Genomic DNA, 12,213 nt, shown 5'->3' on the forward strand with positions numbered 1-12,213 from the left:
AGAGAAAGATATTTAGCAACTTAAGAAAATGTAAGTAAGAGTTACGGCTTAAGAGTAGAAATCTTGAGAAGTTTTGGATTGCATTTTAGGGTGGTAATGTTTAATATTCCACTGCATATTATTGCTTGTAATCCTCTTCTGTTGCAATTCTCTTCCTACCTTTAGGAAAAGTTCGTTAAAAAAAACTTTGTATCAGTAAAACTTTGTGAGAATAAAAGAGCCTGAAGAACATTCTGACTGATTTGAAAAAACACGTGAAACAATTAGCATCTTAAGGGGCAGAAGTAATAACAGGTAGGAAGCAAGTCAGATTAGACTGACCCGGTAGAGATGACACCCTAGGAAACACTAAAATATTAGATGAGACTTTCTACAGCATGAGACTGGGAGATACAAGGCAACATCTTAGAACACTAAAGCAAAGAGCAACCTCAGAAGGCTGAAGGATACAGAGTTATTTGAGCTACACAAGAAAAGGTGCTGCCACCCTAAGGTAATTGTCTAAGTGTTGGAAATGAATTTTTGAAAGATAGGATCAATATTACCTAGTTCTGGGCAATAGCCCAGTTAATGAGGGGCTGATGCTGTTTCTGATGATGCCTCATTTGCCAGTCTGCAGAACTGAGATTATGAGCCTTTATGGCAAACCTCACCATCTCAAACATTTAAATTTTTCCAGTCATAAATTCATAGTATTCTAAGAATGTTTCACAATATATCATTTCAAAAATAGATGCAAAAGTGATAACATAGATGTAAATTTGTATCACTTCTTTTGTCAGAAAAAAAATGAATTCTTAAAAATACTGTCTATGAATATTTCTGAGTAATGCTCATGGAAGCCCTGAGGTAAATGAATTTTGGTTTAGAAACCAAAAACTCTTCTGTAATATGCTTTTTCAAAATCTGTGACTGTTAACTACATAGGAGAAATTATATTAAAAATGAAAAGGTTATTTAACAAGCTAGTGAGTGGCTTTTTTTTTTTTTTTTTTTTTTAACTGATGAAGTCTGTCTTTTGGAAACACTGCAGGGCAAACAAACTTCTGATTGATTAATGACTGATGCAATAAAATTAATACACTCCTGTAAGTTACATGAAGCACAGGTCCAAGGAACAGATGGTTGAATATATCTGTGGAGCCACACTGACAAACTGCAGATAAAGACTCAATGAAACTATTAAAATAAATTTATATATGTCAAACATCTGCTCTTTTACAGCTAGTACAATAAGTAACAGAACAGCAATGGAATCAATTTTGTCCCCAAAATAATTGTTGCATTGTTTAAATTTTGACATTGGACAGATGTTTAAAGGTGGTCTCTTGATTAACATATATAAATATATAGAATTATTCCTTTTTCAAAAACTTAAATAAATTAAAAGAATCAGAACAAAAGGTGGTAGCTAATTTTTCTCATCTGTGTATTTCTCAGATACTCAGTGCTGTATTTTATACAAATTACTCACAAAGCAGTAACAGTTTTGTCTTCTTACCACATTAAAAACATTTCATCTTTTGCAGAACTGACTTTACCACTCTTTATTCTGTTGACTTGCAGGCATCAGTGTCTATTGGTGGATATCAAGTTCAGTCCATATGGTCAAAGATAGGTGATAGATTGTTTTAAAATTCTAAATGAATTCAAGAGAGATTTGTTGTCAAAGGGAAGATAAAAATTTACCGTAATTGTATGTTTTCACAGTGCTGTTACTTTTCACAATCTCTTTAAAAACTCCTATTAATTTATGTGAATTTTAAAGTATACTAAAAGAATATCTCACTAAATATGTTGATGAGTACAATTGAAATACATTATGGAATTTTATCCAAATGTATTACCATTTTCTATAGTAATGTGAATTTGGTTAGGAAGAAGCAATTAGAGTATATTCAGAATATTTACAACATAGTTCATTATTTGTTTTTATACATTAGGTGATTAGTTATGCCTCGTGACACCTATTATATCTATTTTATCAAATTTTGAGGGGCAGATACTAAGTTGCCTAGCTACAGCCTTCAATTAATATATTTTCTAGGATAGTTCAACCTAATTAGCATGATGCTAAGAGATTATCAAAAGCTTTTCTGTTTTGCTAATGACTAAAATTTAGCTAACTCTTTTCCACACTGCTAGTAAATTGAAAATGGCAAAATAATCTATACATTGTCCTATTAATGAGATACAATCACAAGCAACTGATTTCCAAAAGTGTCAAATTCTTTTTAATATTATTCCAACATATCTACAATTTACTAGAGTTAATTTTACAAAATAATATTTTGGAAGACAATTTTGATAGAGTTCTAAATAATTTAATAAACAAAAAATTTTAGAATATATAGGCAATTTTTTAAAAAGTGGTGTTTCTACTTTTCATACTGTTCTACAGAAAGAATGATAACTTTCTAAAACAGCCTAAGAGTATAGGCAACAATATTCAGTGTGAAAAATAGGAAAGATATATTTTGATGACAAATCCACATCTCCCATTGCATTTGTTAGCCATATTTCAACACTACAAATGTCATACAAATACCATGAGACCACACTATATAACACATACATCAATAAATAAAGGAAATGTGGAGATTTATTTGATTTGTATTTTTAGTTTAATCTCCTCAAGAAATTTTCCTCTGAAATATGAGATAAAAATAAATAAATAAATCCAAAACTTTATCTTTTAACTGTTACTATAAACCTATATTTTTTAAAAATGGAGAAAAATTAGTAAGCTAATTTCTATATAAAATAAATATTTAAATACCCTAAAAATTAAAACAGAGTAACTTTAAATTGGCATATTCTGTTATTTTTCAAGATACCATTTTTTTCTGGATTTTTAAAGAAAGAATAAATTGTGAATTACTTTAGAGTTATATCATATTATTGTACACGTTTTTAATGCAAATGAAGTATCTTTGTATAGTGTAACTAATATTAAAAGGCAATCATTTTAATTAAATTCTATATTCCTTTAAATTTCTAAACAGATATGGATTTTCTATATAATGAGAAACAAAATTTCAAAAAATATTTTCTTAGATTTTTCAATCTTATTAAAATACTTTCTGTTACAAATTCACAAATAATACCTTAAAATAGCTTGCAATTTTAAAATATTCATTACCCTGTTAATGATCTGGAGCACATTGACTAGATTTAAAGATTATACATTGAAATAATGCTATTCTTCAATAGGGTAAAGGCACATTTTTGATGATTTAACCACATAAAAAAAGGAAACCAAGCAATTCAGAATTATAAATAACATTTTAGTGCTCTTTGCTCTGTATCTTTCTGTTTGTCTGATTAAACCTTTGTATAGCTAACCAACCATCTGAATAAACAAAATATGTATGACTAATGTCAATATGACAGTCATGAATAAAACAAAGCACCAGTAAATATATTCACTGAGCTATTATGAAGCTCATATAAGATAATGTACATGAAAGCACTTAGGAAACTGTGAAGCAGTACATAAACGTAAGGTGTTATTATCATTATTATGTGCTTCTGACTGTACATGAGAAGAATAGCAGTCAAATCTATTGTAAAATTGCATTCTTAGAAGACAATGAACTTAATATTCTAAAGCTGATTCACAGGTGTACTTTTGTATTTGAAACACTAGACAGAATGAGCAATCCGAAAAAAAAAAAATTCTGATAAAACTCACAGACATCCCAGAAACTCTCTCTTATTGAAAAGAACATGTGTCTTTATTTTGTTACAGTATAATGGGAGTTTTACATGTCTTTTTCAATGCTTTTATAAAGCTAAAAAAGAGTCCAAGACAGGGAACCAGAAATCTGAAATCTGGCCCCAATTTTACTCTAGTTTACTACATGATTACAAGGAGACTTAATCTCTCAGACTTCAGTTTTTACATTATAAATGTGTCTAAAATGGCTTTCTTAGAAGGTTTGATAAAATAAAACACTTGAACACCATCCACTGATCTGGTGTGTAATATGTTTTAAGTGTAAACATTTAAAATAATCTTTAAAAATTTCCCCCTCCTTACCAGCCTCTTATGAACCATATTACCCACATATTAGCATGTATTCACCAAATATTTTGGGCACATTGTCTCCCACTTGCTCACACATGGCATCCCACCCTACAACATTTCTCCAAACTATTTCTGGAAATCTTTCCAGGCATCTTGTTTGGCAGCAGTGGAAATGCATAGATCTGACCACTCACGAGTTTTCAATAACCAGACATTTTTCTGTGTTCCTCTGGTCAGGACACTCTCCCGTACCTCACAGCATATTTTTCCGTGCTCCATTTTCTTAAGCAATTGAATCAATTACTTCCCATCTAACTTTTAGTAGATGACATTTTGTCTGACTTTGCAAAGAAAGTAGAGACAGAAGGAGGGTGAGTAAAGTTAACAATATTGCATGCTACACTTTAAAATAGCTACAAGAGAGGATTTTGTTCTTACCACAAAGAAATGAGTGTTTGCAATTTTAAAAATGTTTAATACCTGGATTTGATCATTACACTATATATATATGTATCAAAACATCTCACTTTGCTTCAAAATATTTATAATTATTATGTCTTTATTTAAAACAAGAAAAAGGAAACTAATACTACTTTCTTTTTCTTGTACTGTCCTTTTCTCCTTCTTCTGGCTTAGAATGAAGTATTTGTTGCTGTTATGTGAGTGCAATCTTTCTACCTGCGCTTTAGAGCAGTGTTCCTCAAATTATCTTTAAAGAACCAAAATTTTAAAATTCTCAGTCAATACAAGCTGACATTTTTATTAGATTCAACTAATACAAAATGACTGTGTAAAATTTGTATAAACGTTTCTGAATGCTTATTTTCCATTTCTGTACCTCGCCTCACAAATCAGTAACAAACAGTTGATGAACCAAGACCAGTTCTGGGACCTGACTTGAGTAGCATTTATTAGTGTGCAGCACCTCCCATCTTTTTAGGGACATTGAAGTATGAATTATCCCCTCTCCTGCATCATTCTCCTCCTCTGTTGACTTCCTTGTTCACATTTAAGCATGCTCTTGTTTCTTCTCTCTTCAAGCTACCATTCTATAGCTCAGCTGTACTTTTCATCTAACAGTTTTAAAGAGTGATGTGCAGTAACCACAGGGCTGCACTCTTCTCTACCTCACTCCTAAGCTTACTGCTCTCTGGCTTCCATCTCAGTTGTGCCACTGGAACTACTCTTGCCAAACAAATAATCAGGAATTTTTTTTTTCTCCCTGAGACATCTGGCAATGGCTGAAGCCATTTTGTCACAACCGAGGGATACTACTGGCATCTAGTGGGTAGAGGCCAAGGAAGCTGGTAAACATCCCACAATGGACAGAACAGTTCCTCAAAATCAAGAATTACTGTGTCCAAAATGTGCTGAGGTTGAGAAACTGATTTAAAAGCAAGTGCCACATTTCAATCCTAATATATCTTGACATCTTCCAGGATTTGACACTGTCAAATAATCTCTAATTCCAGATTCAGAAGCATCATCCAACTGGCTGAGTTCAAGTCATTCACCTGGGCTCTAGCTGATGAGCAACTAAGAGAAAGAATATCTGCTCCTCTTAGCTCCTGTGTTTTCTTTCCATCTAGAGATTCCCCTCTAATTTGTATTCAGATGATAGATAAACGAAATGATGAAGGTTGACTATAGTGTCCCAAACCAAATATGCATTTCCTCAAACCGTCCATGTTTAACTCATTGAAATGGCCCAAAATCAGAGTTGCCATACCAAACCTGATTCTTTTTTTTTCTCTTCTTCCTCCCTACCATCTAATTACCAAGTCATGCTCACTCCGCTTGCTATTATCTCAAATCTACTCATTCCTCTTCATCTCAATCTCCAATTTCATTGTCAATAGGAAGGCTGAAGAAACAAACTTCAAAAATGGGCAGAAACCAAGGGTCTCTGAATATGGAATGAGTGACCCAAAGAAGCAGGAGATGAGTTAGAAGTCATTCCATCACTGACAGTGGCAGCAGTGACTCCCGGCATCTTGTGTCAGTGATGCTGGGTTATCCAGTCTCAGTGAGACTCTTTGTGTTACATGAGTATTTATGGAACATCATTTTGCTCCTATACTCTCATTAAAGCAACCTGTATCCCGATTTCTTGCTCTTAACCTCCTCCCAAAACATTGTCAAAATTGCATTCGCAGTTGTCTGTCTAAAATACAAATCTAACCAATTCATCCCTCTGCATTAAAACAATTCAATGGCTTCTAATTCCCCTATGGATAAAGACAACCTCCTTATTAAGGTTTGTTGAGCTTTGTGATCCAGCACCTGACGGCTTCTCTGTTCTCATCTTTGATTCTTTAGATTCCACATATGTGTGAGATCATACAGTATTTATCTTTCTGTGCCTGCTTATTTCACATACCATAATGCCTTCCAGGTTCATCCACGTTAATGCAAATGATAGGAATTCCTTCTTTTCAAAGGTTTAATAGTATTCCATTTTTATTCATTAATCTGTTGACAGACACTTAGATGGGTTCCATATCTTGGCTACTGTGAATAATGCTGCAGTGAACGTGGAAGTGCACATATCTTGAGATAGTGATGTCATTTGCTTTGGATACGTACCCAGGAGTGGGATTGCTGGATCATATAGTGGTTCTTTTTCTAATTTTTTGAAGAACCTTAATACTACTTTCCATAATGGCTGTACCAATTAATAGCCTCACAAACAGTGTATAAGGTTTCCCTTTTCTCCACATCCTTGCCAACACTACTTGCTCTCTTTTTATGTTATCAAAGAATACACAGTCCTTCTCTCTTTATACTATTACATTATATTGTATGTACACATTTTATTTATCTGTATTTTCTCCCTTTATGGAGAGAGAAACCCTTTGAGAGCATACATTTAATCTGTTATATTCATTGCTTTATCTAGTGTCCCTAGTTTATCACTGGGCACATGGGAGGTGCTGAATAACTAGGCTTGTGACAATAATGCCTGGATTCTGTTTCCTTCCAGTGCTGCTCCTTCTTTCCTGCCAAGGTCTATGTTTCCTTGTGCCTTGTCATGGTCTCCTTGCTTACCATGGATTCCCCAAGAATAACACTACCTTTCCCAGGGCATGCTTTGCCCATTTTTACCCAATGCAAAGCATGAAGGTTAGGAGTCAAAAGACTTTGCTACATTCCCTCAATTCTTCACTGAATCTGAGTCACACTGGCTCTTATGGAAATGGCGAAAATGCCTCTCTTCCTAGTATAATCAAACAAGTCCCTGAATCCAGGCTTGGACTACATGCTGTTCCTTCCATTTCTGTCTGTCTTCCACTCCCACCTTTTATTTTGCCTCAAACAATATCTTCAGAAAACATTCTTCTCACATGTCTATCCAATGCCCTCCATATAAATTATCTATGCAAATGAACACCAGCTTACAGCTTACACCGAACCAGAACTATCTCTAAGAAAGAATATACAAAATTATATTCTTACTCATATTCTTTGATTGTTATAAAATATCCTCAACGGGAAGAATCAGAAATACACCCCCAGTTGAGTAAAAGTTAAAATGTAGGTATAGCAGATACAAGAAATATTATTTTTCACATGTTTTGCACACACTAAACTTCCATTTCCATTTATAAGAATCACTTAAATTGGAAGAATGGACCATCAGTTGACTATAGGGGTCAAATGTAAAATTGTAATAGATGTGTTGGCTCTTGGAAATAATCAATGAAAGAACTTTTTGATAAAAATAAATAGCAAAGTTTCTAATAGTGTATACAATAAATAAAGCATTTTTATGATACTCTAAAGTATCCCTTCCATGTCACTCACTCCAGAATGTTCACTAATTCTGTATTCTTAAAGCAGAAGTAAAAAGCCGAGATGGGAGCCAGAATTTGTGATTGTTATCTACCATGTAACTTCATTATTTAATTTATAATATGAAGAACTCTAATTTTTCTATTATAAAAAGACATTTAGGCCGGGCGCGGTGGCTCAAGCCTGTAATCCCAGCACTTTGGGAGGCCGAGACGGGCGGATCACGAGGTCAGGAGATCGAGACCATCCTGGCTAACACAGTGAAACCCCGTCTCTACTAAAAATACAAAAACTTAGCCGGGCGAGGTGGCAGGCGCCTGTAGTCCCAGCTACTCGGGAGGCTGAGGCAGGAGAATGGCGTGAACCCGGGAGGCGGAGCTTGCAGTGAGCTGAGATCCGGCCACTGCACTCCAGCCTGGGTGACAGAGCGAGACTCCGTCTCAAAAAAAAAAAAAAAAAAAAAAAAAAAAAGATATTTATAGAATTTCAGTCCTAAGTTTTCAGGAAAAAGAAATGATAGCTTTCAATATTTAATTGTTGTTATTTACAAAAATATCGCTCCCACTCATGGGTACTAGGAGGGAAAGTATTTCCATAAGAGATGTAAATTATCTGTAAATATATTTATCCATAATGGCATATCAAATCATGAGAGACTAGGAAATCATTTGTCAAGGCACATACAATAGTCATATTGAGGAAAAACTCTTCGATGTTCATACTTCATGCAAATTTATTCCCACACTCTGGTGAGATCTTTTATTTGTTCTTCTGCTTGCATGTGTTGCAGGATTGCTGTTCACCATCTACTTCTTTGTCTGTGTATAATTTTCACATTGTTCTAATTGTCCTGGAATTTACTGAACTATTGAATTTATAGTTTTGACTCATCTGTACAACTTGGGAAATTTTTTGAGGCAGAAGCCAATTCTCCGTGGATATGTTCCTTCTTCATTTTGTGTACTACTCTTAGTTTCTCTTAATCTTTTTCCTGCTGAACCGTATCTTCCCTGATTACCATGCTATCTCAAAAGCAGAGGAGTATGTTTCAGATGTTTTTATGTAAATAGAGAGACTAGCATTCTTATCTATTAAAATTATTTTTGTTTATAAACCAAAATTGTTTTCCTCCCTCTCTCCCTTTCTTCCTTCCTTCCTTTCTCCCTCTCACTCTCCCTTCTTCCCTTCTTCTTTCTTGTGTGCATGTGTGTGTGTGTTGTGTGTCTTTCTTGTCTCTCTCTGTTTCTTTGTTTATTTTCAGTGTGGGAATTTGTTTTCTGATTGCATTGCCAATATGCACTTGCTCACTATATTAATTCTTTTGTATGCCTGTGATTAAATCCAACTCTACTGTTTATTTGTGATTTGCTGGTCTTTTCATTCATATGTGTGTGTATATATATATACACACACACACACACGCACACACACTCTCAATATATTATATATATACACTCATTCATTCATATATATATATATATAATCATGTATGGTCCTTTGAACTAGGTCTCAAAAACTACAGATACATGATTATATGCATATATATAATATATATTTTGGCCGGGTGCGGTGGCTCAAGCCTGTAATCCCAGCACTTTGGGAGGCTGAGGCAGGCAGATCACGAGGCCAGGAGATCGAGACCATCCTGGCTAACACGGTGAAACCCCGTCTCTACTAAAAATACAAAAATTAGCCGGGTGCGGTGGCGGGCGCCTGTAGTCCCAGCTACACGGGAGGCTGAGGCAGGAGAATGGTGTGAACTCGGGAGGCGGAGCTTGCAATGAGTGGAGATTGTGCCACCACACTCCAGACTGGGCGACAGAGCCAGACTCCGTCTCAAAAAAAAAAAAGAAAATTATATATATTTTATATATCCATGATGTATGTTGTCCTTCTCATTCATATATTATATATACATATTCATATATTATATATACATAAGTATATGCATATATTATATATATTGACAAATGTATATATGTACATATATAAAATCATGTATGGTCTTTTGGACTAGACTTTAAAAACTACAGATATCTGATTGCATTCTCCCAGTTAGCAGATGTCGATATGACATCTACAGCTATAGAATAAATGTTATTTTATAAACCAGGTTATTAGTTGAGAGTTGGAACTTTCTTTCTTTGTTTTTCAATTTTCTCCCAATCTAATCTTTACAAATATGTTCTTTTATTTGTTTTGAAGTCTCAATTTCAATTTAACAATTCAGGGTACAAACTATAAGAAAGTTTTATATGGTTGAAGTGTTTTTCATGTTATATAATTAGCATCTCCATCCCTTAATTTGTTCTTACAAATGATTGCTATGGTGTACCTATGTGTTTGGAAGAATTCAAGTTGCTTTGTATGATCCCCCAAGCACTTCAGTACTTGCATTTTTACCAGCATGGGTCTTCTTTTGTCATGCTTGCCTTATATTGAGAATTTGGCATGACTTCTTACTTGTTTTGACATTGGCAAACTTTTACATGTATTTATTTTAAGCTATAGTTTCCTCATAGGCTCAAGACAAAAACCCTAAGCACCGTATTTGATTTCTCTTTTTCTTTCAGTCCACTCTTTACAATCCCTCAGAACTGTCTACTGAACCTTCAAAATACACTCCATGTCTTAAACTTACCTTTTACCTCCTCTAACTGCTCCCCAGTCCAATTCACTATCATATCACATTTGAATCACTACAGCAATTCAGTACAGGTCTCTCTGTTTTCCTTCTTGTTCTCCTGTGCCTATTCTCAACCCAGCAACCAGACAGATCTTGATAAACCTTCACTCCTGTGCTAAAACCTACGAAGGGCTTCTAACAACACCTATAATAAAACAGGAAGTCTTTATGAGGAGCAGAAGGCCCTATGCAATAGGACTTCTGGCTACCACCTTATCTTCGGCTTCCAGAATTTCCCTGTCATATTCTGCTCTGACTACACTAGCCATTTTGCTTATCCACAAACATGCCAAGTTCCTGCCTGCCTCAGAGCCTTTCCCGTAATGTCTCTTTGGTCCGAAATGCTCCATCACCAGGTCCTCATATGGCTCCTCTTTGTATCATTCAGGCCACTATGGTCATACGTAAGTTCTATATCCTACCCCACATCATTCTTCCATCCCCTTATCTTGCCTTATTTCTCTTGTAGTTTTTATCATTTCCTGAAAATATATTGTTGGCTTATTTTTGCATTATGTATTCTCTGTTTTCTTCTTTAGAATGTAAGTTTCATTAGGGAAAGGACTTTTTCTGTCCCTCTCTGTGTCTCAAGCACCCAACAGTAACTGATATATGGTATACAAGGAATGGATATGAAATAAGTATCATGTGAAATAGGCATTCTTATTATTCTTATTTTAAAGCTATAGAATCCAAGGCTCAGAAAGGTAAAGCAACTTGTCTGGTGTTAGTTTGCTAGTAAGTGTCACAGGCCAGGTTAGAATCTGAGCACTCTGCAGTGTGGTTTGTTATTCAGAATGATAAATATATCCCCTTCCAGCCACTTAACCATTCTGCAGGCTCTGGTCAGTATGTGCAGTTTATTCCCATCCGTAATATTAAAAAATAAAGAACTTAATCCTAACTCCTATGGCAGCCCATTCACTGGACACTGTGCATGATAAACCCAGCCTTCTTTCTTGGTCTCAATATTGTACTGAACATTTTTCATGTCCTTGTCATCAAAGAATTACAGACTGTGTTCTAGATGTGATTAACTCATTAATCTTCACAAAACCTACTAAGCAAGGTTAGTAAAATTAATTATTCTTATTTTACACCCAAAGAGTGGTGACCCACAAAAATTATTAGGTGTGCTTAAGGTTATATGGTAAGTTTAGGCCAAGAACTCACAGAGTTATATCCACATGTTTATTAGAGAAGCTTTTAGTCTATGAGATGGCATAATATTTAAACTAAGAGCAGCAATTTTATTTACAAAAACACACTATGAGTTATTAACAATCAAACATAAGATTAAGTCATACCTTCCCTTTGATTAATCCCATGAAAGAGATGTGGAGTGGGAGCTGATATTTTCTATAGCCTCTTCTAAATCTATGTTTCCCAGATTTACTCTGAGTATTTGAAATGTGGGGCTAGTTGAATGGTGTTTTCATTTTTATTCCTGAATGTAATTTCAGTAAAATCCCAAAAGGATATTGACGTGAATTGCTATTAAAGTGCAATGATATTGGTGAGGCAATGCAGTGCAGGATTTGCAATTACCCAGTCCCGGGTTGATATCCTAGCTCTGTTATGCCTTACCTTTGTCCCTAGGTTAGTATTTAAATCTCTTAATCTGTTTCTTCATCTGGTAAGAGTGAATAGTAGTAATACTGATCAGAGAATACTTTGGAGTGTTCGTGACATAGTACACTTTCAG

General features: G+C 34.7%; 1 long non-coding RNA gene across 1 annotated transcript in view; it reads right to left on the bottom strand.

Moving 5' to 3' along the window:
* Positions 1-12,213, bottom strand: part of LOC126957039 (uncharacterized) — an 81,913-nt gene that overhangs the window by 39,647 nt on the left and 30,053 nt on the right. Inside the window, exon 2 of the long non-coding RNA XR_007726633.1 lies at positions 1,502-1,639. This is a non-coding gene — a long non-coding RNA (uncharacterized LOC126957039). The remainder of the gene's footprint in view (positions 1-1,501; positions 1,640-12,213) is intronic.

Source organism: Macaca thibetana, chromosome 6, assembly GCF_024542745.1.
Source record: "Macaca thibetana thibetana isolate TM-01 chromosome 6, ASM2454274v1, whole genome shotgun sequence".
Classification (NCBI taxonomy): Eukaryota; Metazoa; Chordata; class Mammalia; order Primates; family Cercopithecidae; genus Macaca; species Macaca thibetana.